The sequence below is a fragment of the Mercenaria mercenaria genome, chromosome 12 (assembly GCF_021730395.1).
Source record: "Mercenaria mercenaria strain notata chromosome 12, MADL_Memer_1, whole genome shotgun sequence".
Taxonomy (NCBI): domain Eukaryota; kingdom Metazoa; phylum Mollusca; class Bivalvia; order Venerida; family Veneridae; genus Mercenaria; species Mercenaria mercenaria.
The window spans coordinates 35,105,767-35,118,409 of record NC_069372.1 but is presented as its reverse complement, the minus strand read 5'-3'; the positions used below and the strand labels follow the sequence as shown (position 1 = coordinate 35,118,409).

Genomic DNA, 12,643 nt, shown 5'->3' with positions numbered 1-12,643 from the left:
TCATAAGATACGCATGTCCTATCTCTACATCTCTGATTATATGACACTAAACCTATATTTACACGTGTCAACATTTTCATAAAATTAATTTCTTACATTGAATTTGTTGTTAATATTTCGATTTTCCCCATCCCAACTGAAAGGGACATATTATTTTTACAAAATCAGACTAGCAGATTGCCCTGTCTTTTATATTAGCAGGATATTCACAGTACAAATGTATATCAAGTTCCACTGGTCTTTACTAGTGTAACGACTTTGATGCTACGTCATACAAATATCAATATCATGTATTTCTTATCTCATTGCCGTGTTCATTAGCCAAATACCTTTTTCGTCGTACTACCGTTTTCGTTATCGCAATACCGTTTTCATTATCCCACTGCAATATACTTTGTCCCACTGCCGTGTTCATTATCCCATTACCGTGTTTATTATCTCCCACTACAGTGTTCGTTATCGCAATATCGTGTTCATTATCCCACTACCATATCCTCTGTCCCGTTTCAGTGTTCATTATCCTACTACCGCGTTTAAGTGGCAGGGGCCAGTTTCGCATTTGGCCTGGGTACGTTTTTTAAATAAAATAGACAGATGCACTTAAAAGGCATTTATATTCAACTGGTTATTTATGATGTTTATAGAACTGAGGATGCCTGCGTTCGAGTAGTTATTGTGTAAAGTAAATATGTACTTGAATCGACTTTCCTAGCTCCGCGTAGACGGCCGGGTCTAAAGACTTACCTGAGGTAACGGAATTCAGACGAAATGGAAACGGTCATTCATCCATCCAGATTCAGCTCAAAATAGCGGAAAAAGTAAACGGTTATGAGACACTTTTCTTCCCACCATTATTTTCGTCTGGCCACATGCTTTAAAAATATGCATGCGTTTTAGGTCAGTCATTTGCAGATAATACGGTACAGGTCGCGCAGGGTGTGCATTTTGGGCCATTTTTGCTTCAAAATTTAGTGTCCTGAAACCTGCGTTTTACTCGTTTTTATCACAGAAGCAACAGAATCGGCAGGCTGAAAATGTCACACAATGAAGTGCTAAGTCTGTGCAATACATTCGCTCAAATTTGCCTTGAATTTATCAAAATTGGGTTTTTCATCATTTTTTCGCACTAATATCAGCGCAGATTTGTGGAATTTTCAAATTAACTGTCCCTTGTCCCCTTATTCACTATCATATATCTTATACCATTACCGTGTTTATTATCCAAAAATCGCGCTCATTATCCCACTCTCACTACCCTGTTTATTACCCTCTCTCTACCGCGCTTGACAGATGGTACCATATTGCACATATGGCACTAGATTCAGACAAATGAAAACCAGACATATAAGCAAATAAATATAAACAAGATTATTACTTACAATGATCTTTGAGAAATATTAATCTTATCAAGAAATTGGTTTACTTTTATGACGTATTTTATTCACTCTTATTAATTAATTTGTTTACTAACGTATTTATGTTGAATGGCGTGACTGTTACATGTTCATGTAGTACTTCTAATTGTAACACTTGTTGCAGTAGTGACATAGTGACATGTATGTAAGAAATTAAATGAGCCGCGTCATGGGAAAACCAACATAGTGCGTTTGCGACCAGCATGGATCGAGACCAGCCTGCGCATCTGCGCAGTCTGGTCAGGATCCATGCTGTTCGCTTTAAAAGCCTACTGCAATCAGAGAAACCGTTAGTGAACACCATGGATGCTGACCAGAATGCGCGGATGGCGGCAGGCTGGTCTGGATCCATGCTGGTCACAAAGCCACTATGTTGGTTTTCTCATGGCGCGGCTCAAATGTTTATATTGTGACCTACTGATATATCAGGTAAAGGTCAACGCATCTTAATCTAATCAGGCACTCTTTCTATAATATACATTTGTTAATGAAGAAACTAATATGTCAGAAATATGTTCATCTATTCAATGTTATCATAATTCATGTGCCAATATAAACTAGATCGACCTTATTTTGTAAATGCACTTTGTACAACAATAAACGTTTACTATGTTATAACTATAATCGTCCGTCTGTAATACGTGCAACAGTACACCGCTCGTGCAGTAATACGACATGCAACAGTACATCAGTCGTGCAGTAATACGATATGCAACAATACAACGCTCGTGCAGTAATACGATATGCAACAATACACCGCTCGTGCAGTAATACGACATGCAGCAGTACACCGGTCGTGCAGTAATACGATATGCAACAATACACCGCTCGTGCAGTAATACGACATGCAACAGTACATCGGTCGTGCAGTAATACGATATGCAACAATACACCGCTCATGCAGTAATACGAATGCAACAGTACATCGTCGAGCAGTAATACGAACATCGCTGCAAACAATACACAGCTCAGTGTGCAGTAATACGACATGCAACAATACACCGTCGTGCAGTAATACGACATGCAACATACACCGGTCGTGCAGTAAATACGAAGGCCTGCAAAACAGATGACATACGCAAACAGTACACCGGCCGTGCAGTAATACGACATGCAACAATACACCGGTCGTGCAGTAATACGACATGCAACAGTACACCGGCCGTGCAGTAATACGAGATGCAACACTACACCGCTCGTGCAGTAATACGACATGCAACAATACATCGGTCGTGCAGTAATACGATATGCAACACTACACCGCTCGTGCAGTAATACGACATGCAACAATACACCGCTCGTGCAGTAATACGACATGCAACAGTACATCGGTCGTGCAGTAATACGATATGCAACAATACACCGCTCGTGCAGTAATACGACATGCAAAAATACACCGGTCGTGCAGTAATACGACATGCAACAGTCCACCGGTCGTGCAGTAATATGACATGCAACAATACACTGCTCGTGCAGTAATACGACATGCATTAATACACCGCTCGTGCAGTAATACGACATGCAACAATACACCGGTCGTGCAGTAATACGACATGCAACAGCTCGTGCAGTAATACGACATGCAACAGTACACCGCTCGTGCAGTAATACGATATGCAACAATACACCGGTCGTGCAGTAATACGACATGCAACAGTACACCGCTCGGGCAGTTATACGACATGCAACAGTACACCGGCCGTGCAGTAATACGACATGCAACAGTACACCGCTCGTGCAGTAATAAGACATGCAACAGTACACCGCTCGTGCAGTAATACGACGTGCAACAGTACACCGCTCGTGCAGTAAATACGACGTGCAACAGTACACCGCTCGTGCAGTAATACGACATGCAACAATACACCGTTCGTGCAGTAATACGTGCAACAGTACAACGCTCGTGCAGTAATACGACGTCCAACAGTACACTGCTCGTGCAGTAAAAACGAAGTGCAACAGTTCACCGCTCGTGCAGTAAATACGACGTGCAACAGTACACCGCTCGTGCAGTAATACGACGTGCAACAGTACACCGCTCGTGCAGTAAATACGACGTGCAACAGTACACCGCTTGTGCAGTAATACCACATGCAACAATACACCGTTCGTGCAGTAATACGTGCAACAGTACAACGCTCGTGCAGTAATACGACGTCCAACAGTACACTGCTCGTGCAGTAAAAACGAAGTGCAACAGTACACCGCTCGTGCAGTAAATACGACGTGCAACAGTACACCGCTCGTGCAGTAAATACGACGTGCAACAGTACACCGCTTGTGCAGTAATACGACATGCAACAGTACACCGTCATGCAGTAAAGCGACGTGCAACAACACACCGTTCGTGTAGTAATACGTGCAACAGTACACCGCTCCTGCCGTAATACGACGTGCAACAGTACACTGCTCGTGCAGTAAATACGACGTGCAACAGTACACCGGTCTTGCAGTAATACGACGTGCAACAGTACACCGCTCGTGCAGTAAATACGAAGTGCAACAGTACACCGCTCGTGCAGTAAATACGACGTGCAACAGTACACCGCTCGTGCAGTAAATACGACGTGCAACAGTACACCGCTCTTGCAGTAATACGACGTGCAACAGTTACACCGCTCGTGCAGTATTACGTGCAACAGTACATCGCTCGTTCAGCAAATACAACGATCAACAGTACCCGCTCGTGCAGTAAATACAACGTGCAACAGTACACCGCTCGTGCAGTAATAGGACGTGCAACAGTACACCGCTCGTGCAGTAACACGACGTGCAACAGTATACCGTAACGTTCTTGCAGTAATAAGTGCAACAGTACACCGCTCGTGCAGTAATACGTGCAACAGTACACCGCTCGTGCAGTAATACGACGTGCAACAGTACACCGTTCGTGCAGTAATACATGCAACAGTACACCGCATGTGCAGTAATACGTGCAACAGTACGCTGCTCGTGCAGTTATACGACATGCAACAGTACACCGCTCCTGCAGTAATACGACGTGCAACAGTACACCGTTCATGCAGTAATACGTGCAACAGTACACCGCTTGTGCAGTAATACGTGCAACAGTACACCGCTCGTGCAGTAATACGTGCAACAGTACCATACAGATGTATGATGAGATAGGGCAACATAAAGCAGATGACTATGATGTACCATTTTATTAGGGTCAAAAGTCTATTTTAGGTAGGCTAGATCTACTATCTTTTTTTTTAAGTTACATAACGTTGACATGCTTATTTCCGTTATACTCCTGTTTACAAAAAGTGCACGCGCACCGCACACGATTTGCATATGTCGTCATCACTTTTTGCGTAAACAAGGAACTGTCAAAAGTTTATCACGCAGCTGTCAAACGTAAAAAATAATGCGCTTCAAACAGGTAAAGAGTTTTATTTATTTTATTATAGTTTGTATTATTACCTTATTTACTATTCCCTAAAAGTCCCTCTTTTTAAGTCCCAATTATTTTATACATGTAAAGAGAAAACTTTTTTTTTTACTCTTCCGTGGACCCGCTGCTGCGTCTGCTCCATTAGTCACGTGACTGTCATGTGACAGAACACGTTCGGTTTATAATTACAGCCCAGTTCATGAACTTTGTTCCTTTCATATTTTTTTTCATTTCACTATATTGTTTTCCACGATTAGCTATGTTATCATTGTTTTGTATATTGATTTTTTTAGTGTAATCCCAATAAGGTGGCTGTAAAGTACAGATGTTACTCTGCTACAGCTCTTACTAATGCTTATCAGGCTGTGAGGGAGGAAAACATGTCTGTTAGAAGGGCATCAATTCAGTTCAATGTACCCATGCAGACGCTCCGAGACAGGGTATTGCATAAGGTAGACCCCGAGACAGTCCGGTCAGGACCTCAGCCATTGTTCAGTGAAGGGGAAGAGGCATTATTTGTAAACAATTTGAAGTACATGGCGTCACTAGGTTATGGTTATACAGGTATTTGGCATAGTTTTATACATAACTGCTTTTCTTCTCATTTATTAATCACATACTGAGCAGTCATAAATGTGCAATACTTCAACCCTAACTGTATTCAAAATATAAGAGGAGCTTAACTGCGTAACATCAACAGTTTTGTATTGGGCTTTTAAAATGTTATCATTAACTTTTAGGTCCAGAAGTCATTGCTAAAGCTTCAAATTACGCAGTGCACCTGAGGAAGAGATCTAAAGACCAGCCTCTATCAGAAAAATGGTACAGTAGACTTAAATCGAGATGGCCAGAATTAAAAACTTTAAGTCTAAGAGCACTGGCAAAGGAACGAGCTCAAGCAACATCTGAACATGTTGTTAATCATACTTTGAAAATATTCACACTGTACTTTTGGCCAATGATCTTCTTGACAAACCAGAATGCATATACAACTTTGACGAGAAGGGAGTCCAAACTGAACATCGTCCGCCGAAGGTTGTTGCAGAAGGTGTACATGCAGTACCAGCGATCACTTCACCAAGATCTTCAGTTACTACTATCTTAGGTTTGTGATTCCATATATTTTACATATTAAATTTTCTTTTGAAATTTTCAAATTCAAGTAGGTAGAGCTCTAAAAAAAGAAATTACTTTTCTATTTATCTAATTATTTTTTTCAAACTTCTTTTTTATCTTTAGGATGTGGGAATGCACTTGGAACTCAACATGCACCATATTTTATCTTTAAAGGACAGTGCATGAGTAATGAGCTACTTGCATAATTTACACCAGAAGTGTCTGGCTGTGTAACTGACAGTGGCTGGTCCAATTCAGAGACACTTTCTTGAAATACTTGAATGATCATTTTCTTAATTTTGTTCAAAGGCCGGATGAAAGCCAGCCTATTTTACTAATTTTTGATGGGCACAGGTCCCATATTAACATTCCAGCCATAGAATGGGCCAAGCAACACAATGTCATACTATTTGTACTTCCAGCTCATACTAGTCACTGTATTATTACAACCTCTAGATGTAGGGTGCTTTGGACCACTGCAGCGTGTGTGTAACTCAGTGTCACAAATTCTTACGAACAAATCCAGGATCTAGAATTACTCGGTACAATGTTTGTAAGTTAGCATGTTCAGCATATGCAGCTGGATTATCTGCAAGTAACTTGAGATCTGCATTTCAGAAAACAGATATTTATCCGTTTCAACCAGCTGCAATCTCTAAAGATGCATTAGCTCCTGCAGATGCTTATCACCTCACACCTATGGCACAAAATCCTGTCTGTTCTCAAAAGCCTTCTGGTGATCCAGAGGACATTTTTTTCTCCTGACCATGAATTGATTGCTAAGAAGCAGGAATTTGAGAGTAAAAAGGAACATAAAAATACTGTTAGCAAAATAGTTTCTGATAAATGTATTACTAATCCAATTGTTGAGAAAAAAAATCATTGAATTCTCTGAGGGTCAGAAAAAGAGGAAAATTGAGTCATCAAAAACAGGTAAACTGTCTAAAAATAAAAAGGTATCAAAATCATTTAAACCTAAAAATGTTCAGAAGAAACTCTCTGGATTCGAACCTCAGTCCGGTCCTTCAAAAGTCGTTGTATCTTCTTCTGACTCTTCTGACTTTTCAGACACTGAAATAGTGTTGTGTATGTAATAAATTTGAGCCTGAGTAACTCAGAAATATTGTGTCACTGGTTTTTGTTAAATTGGCCAAGTGTGACATTACTGGATGTGATCACTGGACCCACTTGAAATTCTGCTGTCCTCAAAAGGTTGTCAGGTACAATGACAGTTTCGAATGTCCATGTTACCAAAGACATTCTGAACTGACTGAAGAGTAAATTGGAAATGTCATAAAAAATATGAAACCAAATGAAAATATTGTAAAAACCTTGTTTTTGTGGGGTTTTTTTTTTTCTGTTTTTATATTTGCAGAAATATTAACCTGTACTCTGATTATGTTTCAACTCTGTTGGAATAGATATTTTGAACTGCTGTATACTTTTAAAACAATACAATGTCAAGTTCACGAAATTGGTGGGTTTCCAAAATGGCGGACTTTTTGTACATGTTGTATTTGTAGGGGATTGTGCATCATTTAAAGGAAGTTTTCAATTTTTATAGTTTATATATTGTCTGCTGGGATATAGATTAAAAGGTATGTAGGCCTACACTTTGTCTTTGCTTTATTCTTGTTATGAGTGTCAGCATGCCAGAGACCTTACTATAATAACGATTTATGGTAGGTCAACGCTACTATATTTTCCCCGCCAAAAAGAATATACGAATGCATGATTCCACGAGTTTGCTCCACTGTAGTCCCAGATAAAAAAAACAATGTGTGTTGTATGGTGACCAGATTAACTTTCATGCAACTTGAGTTAGATCTATATAAATAATGCACCATGTAATAAATTTTACTTTATAGAGCGCGTAGTTGCTACTTGTGACTGTAAGAATGCAGTGGCGTAGTTATGCTATCTACGTAGACCAAACGTTTCCGGAGCATGCACTCTGCTCATTTCTTTGGCGTTTTTGTTTGTTTGGTTTAGATTTTTTTTCTTAAATGCCCGTAGAAACGTTTTTCGGCACATCGAGGAGTTAACAAGAAAATTATAACAAAGTGTTATATGTTGACGGATACGTTGTTGAATTTACATAGAGGGATTTGTTGTTGTTGTTTTCTTCACCTCCTCCGTAGGAGAACAGCGTATGAACAAACAGTTCACTACTTTTGCCACTACATTGTGTGAAGCAGTTTCGAACCACCCAACTGTTCTCTACATTTTTTGTACATCTTTCAACCAAAACTTTAGATAAATTTTATGTCAATCATACCATTTAAAACACAAAGCAATATGTTTAAATTAAGTCCCGTTCTTCTTAAATGAAATTTATTCATAACTTATTTTGATACAAAAATAACAATGTCACTTAGTTTCAAAAGATTCCATTATTTCTATCACTGCAATTTTTTGAAAGCTCATGCAGCAGATTGAGAAGTATACAATGATTATGATGTACAGTGACCTTTACAAATATGTAAAATATGATGCTAATATCTTTGTCATCATTCATCTAAATTAGACTAATGAGTTTGATTACTCCTAACATTACAACAGAAAATGTTTGCACAAATAAAGCAAACATGTTCCAGTTTGTATTGCTTGTTGACCTGCAGTTTAAAGATTTGGGTATGACTGTTACTGGTTCTCAGTCGGAACAATCTAAATGTAACATAAGTATATACCTACTGTTTCATGTATCTAAACTGTAACACATCAAAGTTAATAGGATACTGTGCTCAACAACAAAATTAATAACAATTATTCAAAGCACCAATCTCATAAGTTCTCCATGGCAAAACATCAAAACATTTTCTAAATGTGATTTATGAAAAATATTAAATGTACATGTAGAGTTGAAGTTTTATGTGTTAAAATTTGGAAGTGTAAATTGACATAATTGGAGGCTATATGGGGGACAAGTGCCAGGTCAGGATTCGAACCTGAGACCTCCCCATGACATAGTATTTCCATGTCTGGGGTGCTCTAACCAATTGAGCTACCTGTTACTGACTGTCCTCACCGAGAAATAAGAAATTCAGAGATTTTTAAATTTCGAAGCAAGCTGAGAAATCTTTATTGAATATGATTTTACTATACTGATATCATAATGAACTCGTGCTAATTATCAACAACTATTTATTTAAATTTGTATAGCAAAAATTAATTAATAAAACAAGAATACAATACACGAAAACATGAACAGTACAGAAAAATACATGAAGAATTTTGCAGGTAAACAAGCTAAACGATGCCGTTTTTCATGTATGAGAATTTTTGTCCAGTCTACAACCCTTTTTTTTTTAGAAAGATGCTCTCCACTTGGACTTGAATCCAGACCTCTTCTTACTTGCTGTAAGAAGCATATGGAGAGAAAAACTAAATGCTGCAAAACTGGAAAAAAAAACAATATTGTGACATACTAATCTGTTAGCAAAACAAGAGCTTGTAGAACATGGAATGCCTCCCCCTCTCCCCTCTTGATGCATTCAGTAATTGCACAAGGAAGATAAATGATTTGGTCACTGTACACAAAAGTTCTACTTTTTTTGGTCATAGCGACCTTTGACCTATGGCCTGAAAGGCTACAGATGTCGTCAGCCGATCATGACCAATGGCACTGTTACGTTTCGCAACCCTCGACCTAAGCTTTCTCAAGTTATCGTCTGTAAACCGTTTAATTGTTCCGAATCACTGTGACCTTGACCTTTGGTCTACTGACCTCAATACCAATAGTGGTCATCCGCTGATCATGACTAACCTCTCTGTCAACTTTTAGATAGACCCAAGTGTTCTTGAGTTATTATCCGTAAGCCCTATACACTCAAAGGCTATAGGGGTCATGCGCCGATCATGACTATTGTTTCAGGTCACTGTGACCTTGACCTTTGACCTGCTGGCCTCAATACCAATAGGGGTTATCTGTTGGTCATGACTAACCTCTAAGTCAACTTTCATGATCCTAAGTCCGAGCATTCTCAAGTTAATGTCCATAAAAGTTGAACTGTTCTCAAGTCACAGTCCCAAAACAGTTTACTTGTTCCAGTTCACTTTGAACTTGACCTTTGAAGTCAAAATCAGTCAGGGGTCTACCAAGTCATCTGCTGGTCAATTTCAAAATTCCTATCAAGTTTCATGATCCTAGACCTAAAGGCTGTAGAGTTATTATCTGGAAACCATTTAACTATTCCGTGTCACTGAGACCTTAGACCTACTGATCTCAAAATCAGTAGTGGTCATCTGCTAGTAATGACCAACACTTTACATGAGGATCCTAAGCCTAAGCATTCTTGAGTTATCATGCTGAAATGGATTTGTCTACAACCTGGAGACAAACCTACCCACCGATTGACCTTCTGACAAACCGACATATGTAAAACAATTTACCTCTCCCCCTTCTTCTTCCTTTGAAGTGTGTGTGTGTGTGGGTGGGGGAGATAATAATTTAACATTATCACTAGCGGATTCAGGGGTGGGGCACCTGGCGCGCGCCACAACTATGGCCACTAAAGTGTCCACAAGATTTTCCTTTGATCTGGCCTACTGACCAAGTTTTTGACCCCACATGACTCAGTTTCAAAATAAAAACCTAGAAATCATCAAGACAAACATTCTGACCAAGATTCATAAAGATTGAGTCTAAATTGTGGCCTCTAGAGTGTTCACAGTGTACACAAGGTTTTCGTTTGATCTGGCCTACTGACCTAGTTTTTGATCCCACATGACCCAGTTTAGAACTTGACCTATAAATCATCAAGACAAACATTCTGAATAATTCTAATGAGATTCAAACTTGAATTGTGGTCTCTAAGAGTGTTGACAAGATTTTCCTTTGATCTGGCCTACTGACCTAGTTTTTGACCCGACATGACCCAGTTTCAAACCTCACCTACAAATCATCAAGACACCATTTTGACCAAGTTAGATAAGGATTGGGTCACACATGTGGCCTCTGGAGTGTTCAAAAGCTTTTCCTTTGATCTGGCCTACTGACCTATTTTTTTGACGTAACATATTCTAGTTTCAAACTTGACCTAAGATCATCAAGACAAACATTTTGACTAAGTTTCATAAAGATTGGGTCATAAATGTGGCCTCTAGAGTGTTCACAAGCTTTTCCTTTGATTTGACCTACTGACCTAGTTATTGACTCTATATAACCTAGTTTCAAACCTGACCTAAAAATCATCAAGGCAAACATTTTGACCAAGTTTCATAAAGATTGGGTCACAAATATGGCCTATAGAGTGTTCACAAGCTTATCCTTTGATCTGACCTACTGATCTAGTTTTTGACCCCACATAACCCAGTTTCAAATTTGACCTAGAGATCATTAAGACAAACATTCTGACCAGGTTTCATAAAGATTGGGTCATAAAAGTGGCCTCTAGAGTGTTCACAGGCTTTTCCTTTGATCTGGCCTACTGACCTACTTTCTGACCCCTCATAACCCAGTTTCAAACGACCTAGCAATATTCAAGACTAACGTTCTGACCAAGTTTCATAAAGATTGGGCCACAATCAAGGCCAATGCACGCCGGACAATGACCTATCACAATAGGTCACCTTGAGCACTTTGTGCGCTGGTGAGCTGATAAGGTAAAAAAAAACACAAGTAATATTTATAGGCTGATCACTACCAAATAGAATGTAAGCCTCAAGTAATATTTATAGGCTGATCACTACCAGATAGAATGTAAGCCTCCGCTGGTCACAAGTAGTCCAAATATAAATAGTAGTAATCGTTTTTCCTTTTCTAGTGCATTTTCTCGACAGGAAAGTGCTTTCTTTTACCCTACCGCGTTTCAGTATGTATCACTTTGCATTCTATTGGAATCGGCATGTTCCTGTCGCATGCTAGGTAAAAAGTGCGGCGTAAGAATTTAATGTATCGAAAAGAGAAATTGAAAGAAGCGAAAAGGAGTAAATTCAGCGGGTAACAGATAGATTTATTCGTGAATATTTATGTCATGAATACAAATATTACATTTATCACATTATAAAAACAACATAATTACAAAACATACAATCAATTATATCATAGAAATAGCTATGTCTTATATTTCAGAATGATATTAAGGAAAAATCGACTAGCTCTTTTATATACTAATAATAAATTCAAAAAATTGTGATAAATATATATATATATATATATATATTAAAAATATATATATATATATATATATATATATATATATATATATATATATATATATATATATATAAAATATATATATATATATTATATATATATAACAGGATAACCCATAAAGTATTTCTACTTATTTCCAATGGGGTGCTTGTGAAAAATTATCAAGGTACAAAATATTGGCTGTTTTAAATACAACATTGTTCTAAGAAAGACAATTCTTACTAGCATAAAAGAAAACCTAAAACAAGAGTTACATGTATTTGTCTATCAAGAAAATCGCTAATTATTACAAGTATCACAGTTATATTCAATTATGACATACATATCACAGAATAAATCAGGAAATATTGCATACATATTGATAAAATAATTTCGTACAACTAATAAAAGATAAAATCTGATTTTTCAGCACATTTCATACATTCAATGAGTTCCATTTTGACTGCTTTTTTGAAGGTATACTTATTTTTTTTTTATGTTATTTGGAAGGTTATTCCAATCATTTATAGATTGAAAATAAAAAAGTAGTTGATGTAGAACTGTCAACCTGAGATACAT

The 12,643-nt window shown here is 38.1% G+C and overlaps 1 protein-coding gene across 5 annotated transcripts in view; it reads left to right on the top strand.

Annotated features, from left to right (window-relative positions):
• Window positions 1–12,643, top strand: part of LOC123534983 (uncharacterized) — a 76,633-nt gene that overhangs the window by 1,838 nt on the left and 62,152 nt on the right. For 4 of the 5 annotated variants that reach the window (XM_053519618.1, XM_053519626.1, XM_053519625.1 and 1 more), the window contains exons 2-4: window positions 5,106–5,376; window positions 5,553–5,917; window positions 6,052–7,526. The gene's annotated coding sequence lies outside the window, so the exon portion shown is untranslated. Of the gene's footprint in view, window positions 1–4,314; window positions 4,801–5,105; window positions 5,377–5,552; window positions 5,918–6,051; window positions 7,527–12,643 lie in introns of those variants that run through there. The other variant, XM_053519619.1, reaches the window with a different exon arrangement.